At 41.6% G+C, this 21,346-nt stretch overlaps 1 protein-coding gene across 3 annotated transcripts in view; it reads left to right on the forward strand.

The window, feature by feature from the left end:
- The window catches only part of LOC140205105 (oxysterol-binding protein-related protein 5-like), a 139,260-nt gene that overhangs the window by 30,282 nt on the left and 87,632 nt on the right, over nucleotides 1-21,346 (forward strand). Inside the window, exon 1 of one of the 3 annotated variants that reach the window (XM_072272291.1) lies at nucleotides 9,966-9,985. The exons of the other annotated variants lie outside the window; for them this stretch is intronic. The gene's annotated coding sequence lies outside the window, so the exon portion shown is untranslated. Of the gene's footprint in view, nucleotides 1-9,965; nucleotides 9,986-21,346 lie in introns of those variants that run through there. 3 annotated transcript variants of the gene reach the window in all.

The raw sequence follows: 21,346 nt of genomic DNA on the forward strand, positions 1-21,346 counted from the left end.
GGTGGTATGAGTCCTGAGGCTCCTGTACCACCTTCCTGATGGGAGCAGCAAGAAGAGAACGCGACTTGAGTGGTGGGGGTCCCTGACGATGGATGCTACTTTCCTATGATAACGTTTCATGTCGTTGTGCTATTTTTGTAGGATTTTTCCATTCAAAGGCATTGATGTTTTCATATTAAGCTGCAATGCAGCCAGTTAATATACCCTCCACTAGGCATCTATAAAAGTTTGTCAAAGTTTTAGATGTCATGCTGAATCTTCGCAAACTCCTAAGGAAATAGAAGCACTGCTGTGCATTCTTCATAATTACACTTACATGCTGGGCCCAGGACAGGTTCTCTGAAATAATAACACTGAGGAATTTAAAGTTGCTGACTCCCTCCACCTCTGATCCTCTGATGGGGACTGGCTCATAAACCTCTGGTTTCCTTCTCCTGAAGTCAATAATCAGCTCCTTGGTCTTGCTGAAATTGAGTAGGGGATTGTTGTTACGGCACCACTCAGCCAGATTTTCAATCTCCCTCCTATATGCTGATTCATCACTACGTTTGATTCGGCCAACAACAGTGGTGTTGTCAGCAAACTTGAATATGGCATTGGAGCTGTGCTTAGCTACACAATCATAAGTGTAAAGCAAGCAGAGCAGGGGGCCAAACGCACAGCCTTGTGGTGCAACTGTGCTGATGGAGGTCGTGGAGGAGATGTTCTTGCCAATGCAAACTGACTGGGGTCTGCAGGTCAGGAAATTGGGGATCCAATTGCGTAAGTAAGTATTGAGGCCAAGGTCTTGAAGCTTATTGACTAGTTTTGAAGTGATGATGCTATTGAATGTGATAGATAAAGAGCATCCTGATGTATACCTCTTTGCAGTCCAGACGTTCCAGGGTTGAGTGAAGAGCCAATGAAATGGCATCTGTTATGGACCTGTTGCTCCAGTAGGCAAATTGGAGTAGATCCAAGTTGCTTCTCAGACTGGAGCTGATCTGCTTCATCACCAACCTCTCAAAACGCTTCACTACTGTGGATGCAAGTACTACTGGACGATAGTCATTGAGGCAGATTAGCACGTTCCTAGGCACCGGTATAATTGAAGCCTGCTCGAAGTTGGTGGGTACCTCAGACTGCTGAAGCGAGGGGTTAAAGATCTCAGTGAACACACCAGCTGGATGATGAGCACAGGTTTTTAGTACACGTACCCCTTTTGGGCCCGATGCTTTCCATGGCTGCACCCTCTTGAAGGTTGCTTGCATGTTGGCCTCATAGACTGAAATCAAAGATCATCTGGGGTTGTGGGAGTTTGTGATATTTCTCCATGTTTTGATGGTCATCTGGAAGCAAAGCCTCATTTTCACCTTGATGCTTGATTTAACTTTATAAGAGGTGATAAAACTCAAGTCCTGAAACAACTCTCAAGCGTTCATCGTTGATTAAGTTTAGTCTGGAATTGCCACTTCACCCGTGAGATGGCTCTCCAGAGATTGTACCAGGACCTCTTGTAACTTAAGTCAACAAATTTGAATGCCCCTGATCTGACCCTCAGCTAATTGCAGATCTCATGGTTCATCCAGGGTTTTTGGTTGGAGAAGACTGAATGATTTTGTGGGGCCACACTTGTTTGCAACTGTTTTCATAAAGTCTGTAACAACTATGGTGTATTCATTCAGATCTCTAGATGATTCCTTGAACTCTGCCCAGTCCAACGACTCGAAGCAATCCCATAACCACTCCTCTGCCTCCTGCAACCTCCTCTCTGTTGTCCTAACCTCTGGAGCTTTGCTCTTTAGTTTCTGCCTGTGTGCAGGTTGGAAGAGGACAGCCAAGTGATTTGATTTACCGAAATGTGATTTGGGCATGGAACGGTAGTCATTTTTTGTATTAGTATAACAGCGGTCTAGTGCGTCGGAACCTTCGGTGCAACAGGTTATACGCTGATGGTAATTGGGTAGGGTTTTGTCCAAACAAGCCTGTGGTTGAATTCCCCAACTACGACTTGAAATGCATCAGGGTGAACTATTTCATGCCTCATGCAATATCTCCAGTGCTTGATTAAAGTCGGCCGCTGGTGGTATGTAAACCTGAGTCAGGATTATGGAAGAGCGCTTAACTAGAATGGACGGCATTTGACTGTTCAAAGTTGGGGGAATGTTAGTTTGATAAAACTGCCACATCATAGCACCACTGAGAGTTTACCATGAAACACATACCTCCAACTTTTACCTTTTCCAAATCAACAGTTCAATCCATTCTGTAAACTGAGAAGCCTTCTGGTCTGATCGCTATCTGGCATACTGGAAGAAAGCCAAGTCTCACTCAGACATAGAACACAACAGTCCCTCATTTCCCTCTGATACAGCAATCTTGTCCTTGGGTTCCAATTTTGTTCTCCAGCAATGCTGGGTAGAGGGGGCCTTATCCCACCATGTTTCAGCCTGGCTTGGAGTTCTCCCACCCCCTCCCCCTGCCTCATTCCTGGCCATGGTGATGAACTTTCATCCACTTAAAGATGCTGTACCTAATTGGTCTGCCAAGACCTTCAGACAATTCTGAAACCTATAGATAATTGAATTGATTTAAAAGTCCATTGCTTGGAGGGAAATCACATGCTGCAGATTGCAGTGAGAGTAATTCAAAAGGCGTATATTTAGAAGTATTGCACGTAGCCCTCAGAACATCGCCATGATTCACTGGTGCCATCTTAAGAATTAGGAAGAGCAAGATATGAAAATATACTTTATTGTTCATTTATCCTGCTGATATTCATGAATTAGCAGAGTAAAAACATGAAATTATCATTGATGTCAACAATGTTTGGAAACTGTAGTGTGGATACAAGCTCAGTAGTTATGATAAAGGGACAACTCTATAATTTCCAAAATTTACCCCTTTTTTAACTTATGAATTTTTGTTTACATTATAAAGTCCCTTATAAGCACAAAAGATACTCAGTTACTATGTATCAGTCGTTCCCAAAATGGGTAATATTGCTCCCCTGGTGGCATTGGGAGTCTCCAAGGGGGCTATAAAGTTAAAGGAAGAAGTGGGGCTGCCCTAGGTAGCAAGGAGGTAGCTGAACAATTCCAAATTTAATTTAAGAAATTAATTATTTATCATAAGTATTTGATCCTCAGTGCCTCATATTTAATTACAATGATTATGTAATCACCTTATCTCTTGCAAACCCACTGTTCTCTTAGACTTTGCTCGATGCATTTCAAAACTGTAACACACTATGTGACACTTCTGCATTTGGCATATCATGAGAAATCTGAACAGAAGTAATAGCTATGTCTGAGGCCAGTCTGAACATTGCTGTTCACTACTGTACTGCAGTATTAGCCAGTATGATTCCCATATTCTAATCACTGTGAAATCATTCCTGTGAATTAGGGTTTGGCATTCAATGGGGTAAAGTTCAGAATCTGCCCTTTCGAATGGTCTTGACTGCATTTCTCTTGACTCCGTGGCCATACCTTCAGGCAGAGAGTCAGGTTTTGCCTGAGCTATGATGATGTCATAACTTTCCCCATTATTGATTGCAGTGCTTGAAATTGGGCTTAAGCAATAGATGATTGACCATGATCGTTAATCCATAACAAAAATGGCAGAAGCTGACCAAATGAAAAAGTGTAGGCAGTATATTGTGGAGTATCTGAAATGTGGTTTTGCACCAAGCAACCAACAACAGCCAATGTGACTTTGAGAAAGTTTTTCAAATGAGACAATAAAACCATCCAGGCTCCTTGAGTATTTGAAGAGAAGACATTCTGATAAAGTAAAAAGAACTTGGCTTATTTTCAGTCACTTTATAAAAACTTTCAGAAGCAGAAAACACCTCAAAACATGTTTCCCAGCACTTCACAGCAAAACAATGATGCTTTGTGTGCGTCACACATTTAATTACTCATTGCTAAATCTGGAAAGCTCCATACAATTGGAGAAGAATTGATTCCATCAGCAATAAGGGAGATTATGAGTATGGTTTTGCATAAATTACAAGGCCAAATAATTAAAGCAATTCCACTCAGCATCAACTCTGTTCAAAGTCGAATAGATGAAAAATGTCTAAGAATGTGGAAGACACATTGTACAACATACTTAGGACAACAGAACTTGCTCTGCAGTTGAATGAGTCAAATTTGAGAGGCAACAGATCTTTGCTTCTTGGTTATGTTCGTTTCACGAAAGATGAAAGCATAGTTCATGAGTTGTTATTTGCAGGGGGACTAGAAACAGATATGAGGGAGGAGTCAATTTTTCAGGATGTTGAGCCATTTTTCAAAAAGGACATTCAGCTCCTCAACATTCTTGCTTGTGCAACAGATGGGGCACCATCAATAAGAGGACATCACTGTGGGGTTATTACTTTTTTGAAAAAGTCTGTACTTAACATATTTACCATTCACTGTGTAATTCACAGATATCTTGTCATGAAAAACCTAAGTGATCTGGTGAACAAATCATTATTATCACAGTGGTAAATAAAATCAGGTTCCCTGCTTTCAATTCTTGACTATTTCAAGAGCTTTGTATGAAGAATGATGAACAGTTTGAATGCTTGTCATTGCACACGGAAGTCAGGTGGCTTTTAAAAGGAAACTGCCTGAGAGGCTTTTATGTGACTTTTGAAACTGCGATCAAATTCTTTTATCAACTCAACAATACTAGGCATGATATTGCTTTCTATTCAAAAATATTTGCGAAGTTTAATGAAATCAGTCTTCAATTGTAAGGAAATTATGTGAATTTTATCAAAATCAAATCAGTTGTCTCCGTGTTTCTATTCAAAGTAACTCTATTTAAGTACAACATTGGCCATTGTGACCTTTTCCAATTTCCGAGCCCCTCTTAGTTGGAAGAGAATTAAAGAATACCAGATGATAATCTTCAAGTATACTGTGCCCACCTAGGTGAGCTACATAACATGTCAGAGAAATTTCAGAATCTTCTCAATTAAAATTCCAGATTGGGTAATAAATCCATTCCTGAACACTTGTAATGAGGAATTAACAGGAAGGATAGAGGAAGAACTAATCTTGCTACAAAATGACTTTAAGCTGAAGCTGAGGTTCAAAATATCATATCAAGACTTTTGATTGCAGAAAGAAATTTCTGAATGCTATCCTGCACTGTGAAAAATGGTCAAGATGTTCCCTATTGCTTTTCCAACTTCGTATTTTGTGGTTTTGGTGTAGTCGCGCAGCTTTTTTCAAAGCAATGAAACAGACAGCAAATTACTGAACAATGGGATCTAAGATTCTTTGAGTGACATTCAACCTGATGTTAAGAAGCTGATAGCACTGCACCAAGCCCATCCATCTCATTGAAAGGTGAAAAAAACATTGAAGTAGTGAGTGGTTGGACTAATGCACGCTCTAAAATTGATGAAAATTGTTTTTACTGTAATTAAAGAAATAATTTTATATGTAGTTTTAAATAAATTTAAATATTTGTCACTGTTTTCAATTTACAATTCTATTTTCTTTCAGTCTGCATCGTAAATCAAAATTCTTTATAGTTTTTATGTAGTGGCCGGAAGGGGTGAGTGAGGCACTGGGGAGATAGTGTGGGAGCCAAGGGGGCAGGAACGCAAAATGTTTGGAGCCACTGCTATGTATCATACAATGGGTCCATATTCTGATCGTCAAGAGCATGTTTCCAAACCTATATTGACACGTGGCCAAGTGGTTAAGGCATCGGTCTAGTGATCTGAAGGTCGCTAGTTCGAGCCTCAGCTGAGGCAGCGTGTTGTGTCTTTGAGCAAGGCACTTAACCACACATTGCTCCGCGACGACACTGGTGCCAAGCTGTATCGGCTCTAGTGCCCTTCCCTTGGACAATATCGGTGGCGAGGAGAGGGGTGACTTGCAGCATGGGCAACTGCCGGTCTTCCATACAACCTTGCCCAGGCCTGCGCCCTGGAAACCCTCCAAGGCGCAAATTCATGGTCTCACGAGACTAATGGATGCCTATATATAAAAAAAATTGACAAAATAGTTCAGCTCTCTTTAGGTTGAATAACAGATAGCAGCCAAAAGGCATGACAATGTTTAACAAAAAAAATCAAGTTCATTGTCTGGAAGTTTAAAGATTGTCTGGTGGCATGCTTTCTTATTGAATGCAAAACATCAAGCCTGAGGGTTCAAATAGTTGGCAGATGTCCCTCGCTGAGCATCAGGGTGTGATATTGCTATGGATGCCACAAGATTCAATTCGCCCACTGTTTGAATACCTTTGCCTGAACTGGAGATGAAGAGTTACAGATGAAATTGACACAAAGAGATTTTGTTGTGGTATCGTCTTTAAATTAATGTTCAAATTGTTATTAACTTCCTTCATTGTTCTCTCCCAGGAGGAAATAATCTGCATGAACTTTTCAATTCACTTATCCACCTTTCAGATTTGACAAGTTCATTGTTAATGGTCTTTAAGCACAACTATTTGCCCTGTCTTCTGTGTAAGTTTGTTACTGCTCAAAAAATGTTTTTGATTTGTATCACACAATGCTTAGAGCAAATGTTTTATAAAGATCAGATGTCCGAATTTCTGCCCTTCTACTACACCTGGCCCTGTCCCTTGGGCAATTATTAGCGAGTGCTTCAATAATGGTTTCAGGAAGACAAGACTTTGGTGAGTAGGACTGTGCAGAAAGAGTATCAAATATTTGACATCCAAAGTCAGTACAAGTGAGAGGCCATGTTTTCCAGCTGTCTCACAGGAGGTCAGTTGATAGACAGAAGTTCCCTCTATTGCTACAAATGGGTGCACCAGTACACTCCACCTTTCAGGAACAGATTCTTCCCCTCTGCCATCAGATCTCTGAACCGTCCATAAACCTATGGCCAGTACCTCAGTATTCTCTTTTTATTTTTAAAATATTTTCTTATTGTTTATAGTAATGCTTATGTAATGCACAGTACTGCTGCTGAAAAACAACAAATTTCACAACGTATGTTAGTGATAATATATCTGATTCAGGCACATACACTTTCTGAGCTGAGATCATTTGATGGCAGAGAATGAGCTTTACTTTGTGTCCCACCTGGTGCCATTTCTGATCTGAAAATAATTTCAAGTACGTGGTTGAATGTATTAGCCACAGAATCGCACAGCACAGAAATAGGCCTGTCAGCCCATTGTATCTTTGGCAATCAAGTGACCATTTCCTTCTGAGCTATTGCATTTCAAGTGCTCACCTAAACTTGGTAAAACGAATTTCCACCAACCACCCAGACAGTGCATTCCAGATTTCAGTAGCCCTCTGGGTGACAAAAAATTTCTTCAAGTTCACTCTAAATGTCTCAGCTGGGGTGAGACACTCAGAGTCTGTTCCCGAATTGGCAATAATCTTCTAAGTTCTTCTCAAGTGCTATGGTAATGTTGAGTAGAGATTATCATTGATTAATGAAATAATAATAATTTTGACCACCTTTAAGGAAAAATTATGTCCTTATTTATTCATACTCATTGTTTTACTAATAAAAGTATAACAGATTGAAATGAAGCATAATTTGAAAACCTGTTAAAATGGTTAATATTAATCAATTTCAAAAAAAATTTGAAATAAGATCTTTTGTAAATAGTTTTATTGTAACCATTTGCTGGGATGTTTTCTGTGAAAATATATCACTGTTTTGTGTGTGTGTGTGTGTGTGTGTGAGACGTTCACTGCTTCATTTGGCAGTAAAGGTGCTCATTATGTACCTATTTATTATGGGTGGGTTCAAAGAATCGAGGGGCAGCTCTGCATGCTGCTTGCCCACAAAATATTGGTACATGCCACTCCTGGGCATGCCCATCAACCCTGTACCTAGACTATGGCTTAGACCTGTGCCCATTGGCTACAAACACTTCTAGAGAGAATGTTTCCTCATGGTCAGCACTATCAATGCTGCATGTAATCTTGTAGACCTTAATCAGGTTCCCATTCAACATCCTCTGCTCAGGGAAGAGCAAACCAACCCTTTTTGCTGAAAAGCTGCATCCCAAAGAACATCCTGGTGAAGCTTGCCTGCACCATTTCTGGTGAAATCACATCCTTTCCATTGGCGTAGTGATCTGAAATGCACAGAACCTAATGTTTCATTCATTGTACCCTAACATTCTTGTTCTTTAATTCTATGCCCTAGCTAATGAAAATATTCCCTCATCCTGTATCCTGCTTTGACTATGTTCTCTACCTGCACTCTTCTTTTACATGCCTAAAATAATATACACTAAGGTTCCCTGGTCCTGCCATTTATAGTATTCATCCTCCAAAGATAATCGTCTCATAATTTTTTTGAGATGAAATTCCATCTGCCTTCACTTACACAAGCTCTTTGCCAGCTAATTTGTTTTTTATTGTACTGTTTCTATAGTGTTGTTGAGAATCTCCAGTTCTCAAAACCTGTTTTAATCCAACCACTTAGACTTGTTGGCTTTACCTTTCACCATTAATGGAACATGTCCCTGAATCCTCAATATTTTATCCCAGTGTTTCCAATTAGATTGACCTGCAAGGCTACTGCATGGTGCTGACTCATTTTACAGTTTCCCTAACTGATTGAGAAACACAGGATGTCCCTTGAAATCTAATCTGGATTCTGGATTTAAGAGCTGCTTTAATGAAGGTGGCTGTTCTGCATACAAGAAAAAATACTCCTGAGTGTTGGAAAGTTGAAATAAAAGCGCACAAAAGTATTGAAAATGGTCAGCAGATCAGGTAGAATGACCATTCAAGAAATGGAAGTTGATCTAGCATTGGGTCTTTGATATGAAACGTTAGCTGTGTTTCAGATACTGACTGATCTTATTTCACTTTGGACATTCCCAGGACTGGCATATTACTGTTCATAGTTGATGGGATAATGAAGAATAGGTTTCAGTGTTCAACCACCCAAACACTAAATCAGCAAGTGTCCGAAATTGTGATGGATTTTGGTTGTTGTCTACCCTGGGGATTTAATGCTGATGTTTAAGCTGTAGTGGAGCTGACAGGTTTTGCAATAAATTCAAGTTTAATTGTCATTCAACCATAGATGAACACTGGCGAATACAGCCAAATGAAACAGTGTTACTCCGGGGCCGAGGAGCGAAACTCATACACAACACAAGGCACATATAAGATAGCAAGCACAATCACACAAAGAAGTATAGTCCAAAATGCTGAGTCCATGAATGTTGCAGAAATCTGCACTCAAAACACAATACACTTTGTCTTCTGCTGAGCGTACACTGGGGGGCACACTGTCTCCAGTGGAGCACACCAACTCTGATGTCTCTCTCTCCTGGGTGGCTACAAACAGGCGCCAACTGCAGCTTGTGGCCTAGATCTTGCTACGACCAAGGCCTTGGAGCTCCCTCACCACCTGTCCTTGCACTCCAAGTTAACAATGTCCAAAACGGTCTTGGGGTCACGAGAAGCAACCAGGCCGATCACTCGCCTTTGCGCACTGCCTCCTTAGATGCCTCTCTGACGAAGGCAGCAGCACGAACCGCATCAAGTCTATCTCCTTCAATTTCTCTGCCAACGAGCAGCTCACTGATAGGGTAAACCTGCAGTACTTTAAGTTCTTAATGTCCAGCAGGATCTTGCATCTGTAAAGAGATGCATTTGAAAAAGGGCAGTAGCACCTTTGGTTGACCCCGTAGAAGCCACTGCGAGCGAGCGTGCCGCCATTATACCAGAAATAAGGATCGTTGGGTAATCATCAGGAAGTCAAGTTATTTAGGGCAAAGCAACAGGAAATGGACAAAAGGTTCTGCAACACACACACACACAAAATGCTGGAGGTTCTCAGTAGGTCGGGCAGTATCTGTGGAGGGGAGTAAACCGACGACATTTTGAGTGCCACAGATGCATAGCGTGACACTATTATAGCGCGGGGCATCGGAGTTTGAAGTTCAATTCTGACATCATCTGTAAGGAATCTGCACACCCTCCCCATGGAATGCGTGGATGTTCTCTGGGTTTTCCAGTTTCCTCCCATGGTCCAAAGACATACTGGTTAGTAGGTTAATTAGTTATTGTGACTTGTCCTGTGATTAGGTTAGGGTTAAACCGGGGGTTGCTGGGCAACATGGCTCAAAGGGCCTGAAGGGCCTATTCTGTGCTGTATCTCAATAAATAAATAAGATCTCTGATGTTGATTTGAAAAAAAAATCACAGTAAAATTGCTTCCATTGGTAGGTTGTCAAGAGCACTAAGGTAGCAGAACGTTGCTAAACCTTGGACTCTTAAATGCTCTCTGAAATGACCTAGCAAGTCGCTCAGTTCAAGGGCAATTACAGATTTGCTGGCCCTGCCCGCAAAGCCCAGATGCTGTAAAAAGGCACATATGAGACAAAGGTATTTGGTGTCGACTTCTCTGTTCTCTTCCGAAAGAGCCTTGCTGTTGACTAATATCATGCAGTTAATTGCATTCTGTAGTTGCTCTGATATTTGCACAGGCTCCAGATGTATTCCTGTCTCACTGTGTTCTGCTGATCCCGGTTTTGTTAACTTGATTCCAATCTAATTTTCTCAGGACTGGCTTTGCAATGCAAACACAGTTTAACAGCAGTTAATGAGATTTTGATTGTAAAGTATTCTGTACCCACATTATCATAAAGTGCCAGTGTCATTTGCAAAATTGATCCCATGGAACTTTTTTATTATTACGGGTGGGGTTCCTGATTTGGCACACAACAAGACTGATTAACCCACTGTGAACAGGCCAGGCCTGTTTGTATTTCATTTGCTTCTGAACCAGGTCCATTCTGAATATAAAAAAGACATGGAAGATGGAATGCTCTTTCCTGGCCTGAACCTTCATAATGAGTGTGGGGGTTTAAAGCTATAAAGATTTGGGGGGGGGTGGGTCAAAAAAATGTCAGTGGCCTATTATTTGGGGTGTTAGCAAATAGATTGCTAAGTGACAAGAAGTGGGATAAAAGATCTTTGAGAATTTCCATCCCCTCTTTAGCTCTGCAGCTAAACAGCCTCCTCTTTTTAATTATATTCTAAATAGGTGCCAAAACGAAAAATAGACAGCAATGTCCAAATTGTGTTTGTAATTTCATTACAGCTAGCACTTAATTACAGGAGCTTTTGATGAGTCCAAGTTAGTCTGGAACTCAGTTTCAAATCAATTGAACTGCTCTTTTATGTAAACTGGTGACAAAGGATTTCCTGTATAGAGCAGTTTAGCGTTGTCTGTCTAAAATGTACGTCACCGAGATAGCTTGCTCCTGGCTGTGCACAGCTGTAGCCTCGGCTCCAGCAACTGTGTGGAGTTTGCATGCTCTCCCAGGTAATTTCAAGACGTATGGTACGTCGAGGTAGTGCAAAGGGAATAGCGATAGCGAAATGAAGAACGTAGTGTTACAGGGAAAATGCAGTGCAGGTAGTCAGTGAACTGCAGTGGTCCCAGTGAGGTCAAGAGTTCATCTTTATTGTATAAGAGGTCCATTCAAGGGCGTAGTGCAGGGCTCCTCAACCGGGGTTCCATGAGAGGTCACCAGGGAGAGAACGTGATTTTAAAACAATAAGTGTTTTGAAATTTGCTCAACGCGCGGTGTTAGTGCTCACAGTGGTGGGTGGTGACCGAGCAGCCCAGTTAGCAATCTCGTTCGAGGTCTCTCAGCCCAATGTGGCAGTGCGCAGTAGGACCGCGTTTTATTGGTTGAGTCCATTCTCAGTTTTTGACGCGAGATAGGGGAGGCCGCTGATGATTAGTGAGTGCTGTTTTGCGCGGAGGAGAGGACGGTGGAGTGATGAGTCTGTATAGCACGGAAGGGAGGACGGTAGGATGATGAGTGTGTATAGCACGGAGGGGAGGACGGTAGGATGATGAGTCTGTATTGCACGGAGGGGAGGACGGTAAGCTGATGAGCATGAAGTGCGTTTTAAGAGCATTGAATATACTCTGCAAACTTAGGCTGTGACATCAGCCTCTCTGTCTCAAGTTACCTCCCCCAACTTCCCCTTGACTGACTTATGGGAGTGAACAAACTACCAGTAGACTAGGAGAAAATAGGAGGGAATTTTTCATTCTAAAGAAGGAATTTTTACGTGCCATGACTCAGCTGCTGGCCTGCCGCTTTGTTGTTGTTGTAAACATTACAAATGGTGGATTGTGTAGGTTAGAAGTGAATTGTATTGTGAAATTTTCAAATTTTTTGCATTTTTCTCATTTAGTTATTTATTATGCCTTTCTTTTTTGTATTTTTTTAACCCCTGTGTTTTACAGATATGCCTGATGGCACAATCTTCATTCCACTGCTCTAGTGCAACAACAGACAATGTGTTTTACATGAACTGGTAATCCAAGCTGACCTATTTCATTGTGCCTAGTCTGTGGCAAACAACTTAAAAATGCAGCAATGGCTCAAGCAAAATTGAAGAGACATTTAGCTACAAATCACAGCCATTTGTCACATTAAAGTGCTGATTATTTTAAATGGCCATCAGAATCTCAAAACAAACAGAGTAAAGCTTTTGTTAGTATAGTCACAGTCAATAAAATGATTCAGGAAACAAGTTATTTAGCAGCAGAACTTATTACCCAGAAAAGGAAATGTCACACAGTTGGTGAGAACCTAATAATGCCAGCATGTTAAACTGTAGTGGGTAAAATGCTGGGGCAAGATGCAATACGAGAAACTGGAAAGGTTTCACTCCTGAACAGTACAAAGGTTGACGTATTGATGAAATGTCACGATGCAGAATAGGTTTTGTGTGATAAACTGAAAAACAACAGTTTCTCTATCCAGGTTGATGATTCAACAGATTTCACCAATAAATGTCATGTTGTAGCATTCGTAAGATTTGTAAGTGATGGTGAAATTCAAGTTTTTTTTCTCTGTTGCGAAGAGCTGGCCAAAACAAGCAAAGGCCAAGATATATTTAATATTCTGTCTTCATATCTGGAAATGAAAGGTCTGTCTTGGAGGAACTATGTTGCTTTGGCTTATGGTTTTTACTAATTTTACTATTCAATATTGTCAATAACTTCTCATGTTATAAATAGCATTAATTAAACTTAACTTACTCCCTTTATTTAAATTAAATCTACCGAGTCTACCTTCAAAAAAATTAAATCCCATTCTGGCTTAAGCCAGTTATTTAACAGAAATGTATTCCGTATGGCTTATGAGTTTTTAATTTATGAAAGGAAAAGAAAGATTAATTTGAAGAAAGGTAAGCTAAGTTTAACTACCTGATATTTTTTCCCCAAGAAAGATTGGCTAAAAATTCTTCCTTTGCTCAAAAGAGCGTTGACAATTACTTTTTGGATTATTATATCTAAACTTACTGATCATGCTAATGTACTGTAAGCTGTAGATATAGTAATTTTGAAGAAGGGCTTCCCTGAGATCTGAAAATTATTTCAAGGGTTCCTCCAGGGCAAAAAGGTTGAGAAAGGCTGGTCTAGTGGTTTGAATACTCTGCTGAATGGAAGTGACGGGGGAGGTGGAAGAAGAATGTCTGAGAGAGTTTTTTTGTTAATGTTGGCTACTTTCCCGAGGCAGCAGGAGCTGTAGAAAGAGGTTAGGAGTCCACTCAGCCCATCATTATATTCAACCATTTACTTTAACCTGCTTATTTTTTTTAATCATATGCTAAGGGAATAGATCATCCCTATGTGCTCAATCTGGGCTTCTCATTATTTAAAAATCTTAGCCTCTCATGCTCTAAAGTGAAAATTTCTGAGCCTAACCAACACTCAGCTATGCTAAAGTGTTTCAGCTCTAGCAACATCAGAGTGAGCTCACCCTTTCCAGTGGTATCAGTTTTCTTTCCTGTAATTTGGTGACCACAAATTACCTGTCACTCAGGCAGTGGTCGAACTGCTGCCGTACACTGTTCTAGCAATAACGACACTGCCATTGTATTCAGTACCACAACAAAGAAAAGAACATGTCAAGTCTTTTTAATCACCTCTGCAAACAGTCCTGTAACCTTTAATGATCAGTGGTTGCACTCTCTGAGGTCCCTCTCTTCCTCCCACTTATTGTGCGTGCTTTGGCCTTGCAGCACTTAATCTAAGGCAATACTCACGATTAAATTCTGCCAATTTCTACTAATTAAATTAAAGATTTCCTCCTCAACCAGTTTTTGTCATCTGCAAATTCTTTATTATGTCCCCTACTTCTAAACCCTTGAATAAATTAGAAAAAAGCAAACGAGCTCGGTGGAATCCCTTTGGTAACAGATTAGTAATTGCTCAAATGTATGGCAATCATCACTCTGCTTCCTACTGCTATGCTAATTTTGGATCCAATTTGCTATCCTGCCTTGAAACTCATGAGACTTTATTATTTTGATCAGCCTTCCATGTTGAACCATGTCAGAAAGTCCTTCTAAGCTCTATTGGTCCACATTCTTAACTCCTTAGTTATCGGTCAGAGGTGATCATCCCCTAACAGATCAATCCCACCTATGAAGAGATGCTGCCTAATTGATCTATGCCTTTCTTAATGAAGGTTTGCAGTAATGCTCAGAATTGACAGAATATGCCAAGTTACTTCTGGGATTCTGTGAAGTGTGTGGGTAAGCGGAGTTCCTAAGTCAGAAAGATATCTGGAAGATTAGACTACTGAGAACAAACTGAGAAACGTGAAACAAATTGTTGGCAACCGAGGAAGAGTTGGGATGTGTGGAAATGGGGTGAGCAGATGGAAGGGGAGATAGTGTCAGAAACAGGCAGCTAGAGAGTAGAAGTTGTTAATGTCGTAGGAAAGAGGATGGAGTTGGAAGAGGGAGAATGGCTGGGTAATACTTTCAGTGGACTGAGGATTTTCAAGGGGAGAGAGTGTCTAACGTAAAGTACTGAGGGAGGTGGAGTGGGTTTGGAAGTTAAATGGTGGGTGTGTGGCTTCAGTAAAACATTCAAAGTTTAAAGTACAGTTTATTCTCAGAGTACATACATGTCACCACATACAACCCTGAGATTCATTTTCCTATGGCATGTTAGCAAATCTATAGAATAGTAACTGAACAGGATTAATGAAAGTGCAAGAGTATAGAAGACAACAAACTGTTGAAATGCACCTAAAAATAAATGACAATAAATAAATGCCAGCATGAGATGACAAGGTGGAGGCCTTAAAATGAGATCATTGGATGTGGAAGCATCTTAATAGATGAGTGTAGTTATCCTCTTTTGTTCAAGCCTCTGATGGTTGAGGGGTAGTAACTGTTCTTGAACCTGATGGTGTGAGTCCTGAGGCACCTGTGGCTTCTACCTAATGGCAGCAGCAAGAAAAGAGCATGGCCTGGGTGGTGAGGATCTTTGATAATAGATGCTGCTTTTCTCCAACAGTGTTTCATGTAGATGTGCTCAGTGCTTGATAGATCTTTACCCATGATGTACTGGGCTGAGTCCACTAACTTTTGTAGGATTTTCTATTCAAAGGCATTGGTGTTTCCATGCCAGGCCATGATGCAGCCAGTCAGCACACTTTCCACGCCACATCCATAGAAGTTTGTCAAGGTGTTTGATGTCATGCAGAATCAGCAAAGCCTTCTGAGGAAGTGGAGATGCTGTTGTGGTTCCTTTGCAATTACATTTATGTGATGGTTCAGGACAGGTCCTCTGAGATAGTAACTTTAAATTCCTGGGTGTCACTAACCCTTTCCACCACCAAACCTTTAATGAGGACTGGCTCATGGACTTCTGGTTTTCTTCTCCTGAAGTCTACAATCAGTTCCTTGGTCATGTTGACATTGAGTGAGAGGTTGTTGTTATGACACCACTCAGCCAGATTTTCAATCTCCCTCCTGTATGCTGATTCATCGCCACCTTTGTGGAGACCAGGTGCCAATGCATTGACAGGGAAGGGGGCAGGAAAGTGAATTTAAGGTGAATATGGGAAGTGCAGCTGAGTTTCAATGGTAAAGTTTGGTGGGATTGGTTTAGTGAGATTGGTGTGTACCAATTTTATCCTTAAGGTTATCTTGGCTGACTGTGTCAGCCCCATGAATGCCTTTGCTCCATCTATACGGAATCTTTCAACTACAAGCTGTCTCTGTCGTTTGGTTTTCTACAGTGGGAAATAAGTCATAATGATCCTGATTGGGTCATGGTCACCACAGACTGGATTTAACTGAGTGCTGGTCATCCTTGTCATTTGCTCAGTAGGCTGCTCCACGTTCACTGGTGTTCTGCTCGTCAATGCTCTGGGCGAACCCTTCTGCAAGACCATTGCTCCAAAATGCCTTTCAGAGGTGTTTGCTGCTCTTGTGAAGCACCATTACGTTACTTTGTCTTTATTTTTACCTTTTTCTCATAAGCATTCAACCAACCAACATTCAACATCATCTTGACCATTGTCAAAGTGGCTCACCCTTCTCCCCAATGGGCAAGAGCTTCCCAGACAGTTGATGAAGCCCCAATAACATTATATTCCATCAGCTGTCAGGTTTTCCATTTCCTTTACTGTCTTGCCTTTTGCAGGCTCCGGCTTCGGAATGTGATTATTTTCAGCTCCAGCCTTTGCTCATTCCGCTTCAGTTACTTCTCCCCACATCAGCTCACCAGGGCTGTCATCTGATTTGGCGTTGACAGCATTGTAGAAGGTGGCTGAAAAATAAATGTCCTTGGTACTGGGAAAAATACATCGTATGGACTGGAAAATTCATTTTACAAACAGTGCTTAATGATGAGAATATCATAAAATGAGATAAGCCATGCAGAGAGAAAGACAAGTTCAGATCCAGAGAACTGGATCTAGTGTTTAATCCAGCTTTATTCACTGCTTCCCACTCTCCGAAGTCCAGCTTGTGTCTTCACCCATCCGAGACATTCAGTCCAGCACCAGTCTTTGCTGAAATTCCTATGGCGTAATATTGATTCTGATTGGCGTTCCTCTCTGAGGGTGTTTATCAAATAATGTGTTGAAACAAGTTGATAGGAACTTTCCTCAACCAGCGTGCTGAAGGGCTTTGCCTTGCGCCGGTCTGGTAAAGCATCACCTGTCATATTCATGGGGTGTTAGCCCCTTTCCAAAGCTTTCTATTAAAATTTATTGGACTAGCTAATATCTTAGCTTGCTATTTGATTTCTCAACACCACACTGAATGCAAAGAAGGTAAGTGTGCCTATCTGGGCCAAGATCTCTGCCTTTGTCACTCTTTCCAAGTCTACTTTTAAGTTCTCCAAGAAAGTCATTGGGATATGCTCCTCCAACTGCTTCTTTCATCTATACTAGATGATGTTTGCCTTCCAGATTCCCTGTTTGGTAAGAAAAGATCTACTTGTACTTTTGTGACTTGCTTAGCTAAAGTTCAGACTCCTGTTGAAATATTCTTCGTGATCCTTCTCGAGTGAATGTTTACTGCTCCCATCTGCTTTCAAGTATTACATGATATTCTTCCGTCTAATATAATGAATTCCACAGCATAATTCTCTTGATTCTTTGGAATCACTAACTCGGAGAGCATCTCCCAACCAGGCTTCAGTGCCGTCTGGTATATCGTGAACACATGACTTCTTTTGAACAATGTTGTTTTGGTGTAATTAATTAATTGTAATTAATGTTTTTTTTGGGAGGTCATTATTTATTGCACCTTTATACTGCTACTATCTGCTTTTCAGATAACGAGTTGGAGTAGATATATCCTGCGGGCGTTCCATAGAACTGACCTCATTTGACACTGGTTACATTGTACTGATCCAGTTCTCCGGATCTGACCTTGTCTTTCTCTCTCCACGGCTCATCTCACGTTTTGATGTTCTCGCCGTTACACACTGCTTGTGAAATGAATTTTCCAGTCCATATGATGTACTGAGAGCATGTATTTTTCAGCCACTCGTGCTGCCAGCTCAGCTATAGTTCAATAACCTGCCTTTAGTTTTAAATTTCTTGGCTGTCCAATAGACCTGGGCTAGCTTTATCCATCTCTGCAGCTTTGCACAGCTGTATCTACTTTACTAGAATTAATTGTTTCATGAGGAAGCTCTTCCTTCATATTGAAGGTGGTGATACAGATGGACAGCGTAATGATAAAGACATCGGGCCCATTTGCCTTCGTCAATCAGGGCCCTGAGCACAAGGGTAGGGGCTTTGTGTTACAGCTGTACAGGGAGCTAGTGAAGCCACACGTGCCATTCTCATCATCCTAGCTAGAGGAAAGATGTCACTAAGTTGGAAAGGGTTTGAAAAGATTTGTAAGGATGTTCTGGAATTCGAGGGTTTGAATTATAAAGAGAGATTGAACAGGCTGGGGCTTTTCTCCCTAAATCATACGAGACTAAGGGGTGACCTTACAAAGGTATATGAAATTATGAGGGGTGTGGATAAGGTGAATGGCCAGAGATCCCTCCCTCCCCCCACCAAACACAGTCTTATTCCCAGGGTAGGGGAGTCTAAAGCTTAGGGCACAGGTTTAAGGTGAGAGGGGAATTATTTAAAAGGAGCCTGAGGTTAAGTTCTTCACGGGGAGGATGGTGGGTAAATGGAATGATTTGAAAGAGAAAATGGTAGAGGTGGTTGAAATTACATTGCTTATAGGGCATTTAGACAGGTACATGGATATGGAAGATTTAGTCGGACTTGGACCAAACCCAGGCAAGCTTGGGTAGACATCTTGGTCACAGACACAAGAAAATATGCAGATGCTGGCAATCCAAAGCAATACACACAAAATGCTGGAGGAACTCAGCAGGTCAGGCAGCATCTATGGAAATGAGTAAACACTCAATGTTTCAGGCCGAGACCCTTCTTCAGGACTCATCTTGGTCAGCATTGTTCAAGTTCAGCTGAGGGGCTTGTTTAATGCTGTGTAACTCTTGTCTCCCACATTCCATAAATAACCCATATATCTGAGCAGGTCTTATTCTGCAAAACTCCAGTCACCTGCAAACAATCTCAACTTCAATAACAGAAAGTGTAAAATGAGCCCTGAAGAAGAATCCCGGCCGGAAATATCAACTGTTTATTCATCTCCATAGATGCTGCCCGACCTGCTGAGTTCCTCCAGCATTTTGTGTGTATTGCTCAGGATTTCCAGCACCTGCAGATTTTTGCCTGTAAAGGAGACCCTGCCTCTTGTTGAACGATGAACAAGATGGGTTGCAATCTGCCTATAATTCATGCTCCAGATCAAGCATTCAGTTTGATGGAGGGTCACTGTATAAATCAGACAATTGCCCATCACCATGGAAGCCAGTTGTAAAGGTACTAATTATACTAAGCATGACATCTATTCTGGGTGATTCACTGAACCTTGTTGAGCGACCACGACTGTAATTACTTAATCACCTCCGCTAACCATTTCAAAAGCTATGCTGAATTCAGACAAATTGAAGGTATTTAACTGGTTGGAGGGACAGGAAAGGAACATCTCAGTACATTGTTTTATCAGGGTATTTGAAATAATGACTTCATAATGAATCCAGGGATCTCATTTAGTGCTGCAAACATCATCTAGACTCAGATCCTCTGTGAGCTGCAAAGACCTGGAGGACATTCAGCCCTATCCAGTCTATGCCAGCTCACACAGCAATACCATTCTCCCACTAATTTCACCTGTACCCTATTCCCATCCATTGTCACCGGATTCTAAAGGCTGATTGAGACTTGTGCGTACTAGCTTACGCCGCAGTGTTCGCAAGTGGGCTACGCCGTTGTGAGCATTTACACTTGTGCATTGGTGTGTCTGTGTCACTCTGCAATTCACCACCAAAACACTAGTTGGTGGTGGGGTTTCTATGCCACTGTGTTGAGTTTCTTCGTGCTGAAACTCAACACGAAGAAACTCAAACTTCAAACAATGGTGACTGAAACTGAAGGAGAGTGAATTTTCTGTGCTTGTCCGGCCACTGAGAGACACGGACGAGGAAATGCATTTCAAATATTTTCAGATGTCGGCAGGTAGATTTGACGATTTGGTTCATCGTCTCCAACAAATTATTTCGCATTAGTGTACGCACACTATACTCGGAGACTGGCAATCACCATTCGAGTTTTAGCTTCATGTGGAAGTCAACAGGCTGTAGCAGCTAGCGACAAACTGGCGTCAAACAGAGTCCTCCATAATTTCAGAGGTCTGTAAAACTTTATGGAAAGCATTGCATCTAGAGTTCCTTCCCTGCCCTTCAGTCACCCAATGGGAAGCTATTGCAATGTAGGAGGAAATGCGATGCTACCAAGCGGACCAATCACAGTTGTTGCGGTCTGCGACGCCGGAACGTGTAGTTATATTTTGGGAGAGGTTCACGTTAGGCTACAGCGTAGGGTTGGCGTAGAGTACAGCATAGGGTTCGCTGCTACGCCGTACCTACGGCGTACATTTGTCGCATAGGTATAAATCAGCCTTAACCTGCACCTACACACAAGGGGCAATTTATAGCGACTGAATTGCCCTACCAAGCCACATGTCCATAGCACCACAGGATATAGGAGCAGAATTAGGCCATTCAGCCCATCAAGAATGCCCCACCATTTGATCATGGCTGATTTATTATCCCTCTCAACCCCATTCTTCTGCCTTCTTCCCATAACCTTTGATGTCCTGGCTAATTAAGAGCCTGTCAACTTCTGCTCTAAACACATCCCATGACGTGGCTTCCACAGCCATCTGTGACAGTGAATTCCACAGATCCACCACCCTCAAGCTCAGAGAATTCCTCCTCATCTCTGTTCTAAAGGGAAGTAGGTGAAGCTGGAGCACCTGGAGAGGGAAGGTGCAAGCTCCATATGGCACTAAAGGTCAGGATTCATCCTTAATCACTCGCAATATGAGTCAGCAAAGCTCCTAGCTGCACCGCTCTGCCACCCCTTCACTAAAATAAATGGCATTTATATAACACAGCAACTGCAAAGTGCTGTAGTGCCCTAAGGAGCCTTATAGGACATTAAAATGAATTTAACTCAAGCTAAAACTCAACTCAATGTAACATTGCAGAGTGGATTTACTGTAAAGTACAGGGCACTCTGAAAACTCTTGTCATCAATTATGCCTGAGAAGATATTCTCTCCTGGCACTGTTGAGCAGAAATGAACAATAACAGAGTGGTTTTGTTGATGGTCGAATAATCCAGTGTCCTGGACCCATGACAAAACCAGGGAGGAGATGCTGTCTCTGGGCTCCAGCGACTGAGCTTCAGACCTACTGTGTAAGTGTCAAGGATCTCCCTGGGAATGTGTGGGCTTCTGACTACTAGGTGCTCTGATTTCCTCCCACTTCCTAAAGAAGTGCAGGCTAGTAGGGTAAGTAGCCACTGCAAATGAGTGAGTGATAAAATCTTGAGCAAGGCGAGGGATATGTAGGGAGAATAAGAATGAGATTAAAATAAGACTATGTAAATAAGGGCTCGATGGTGTTATGGTACACACCCGACTGCACCAATTTCCGGGGTTTAGGTGCTCTGTCTCTCCAGAA

This window comes from Mobula birostris, chromosome 11 (assembly GCF_030028105.1).
Source record: "Mobula birostris isolate sMobBir1 chromosome 11, sMobBir1.hap1, whole genome shotgun sequence".
Classification (NCBI taxonomy): domain Eukaryota; kingdom Metazoa; phylum Chordata; class Chondrichthyes; order Myliobatiformes; family Myliobatidae; genus Mobula; species Mobula birostris.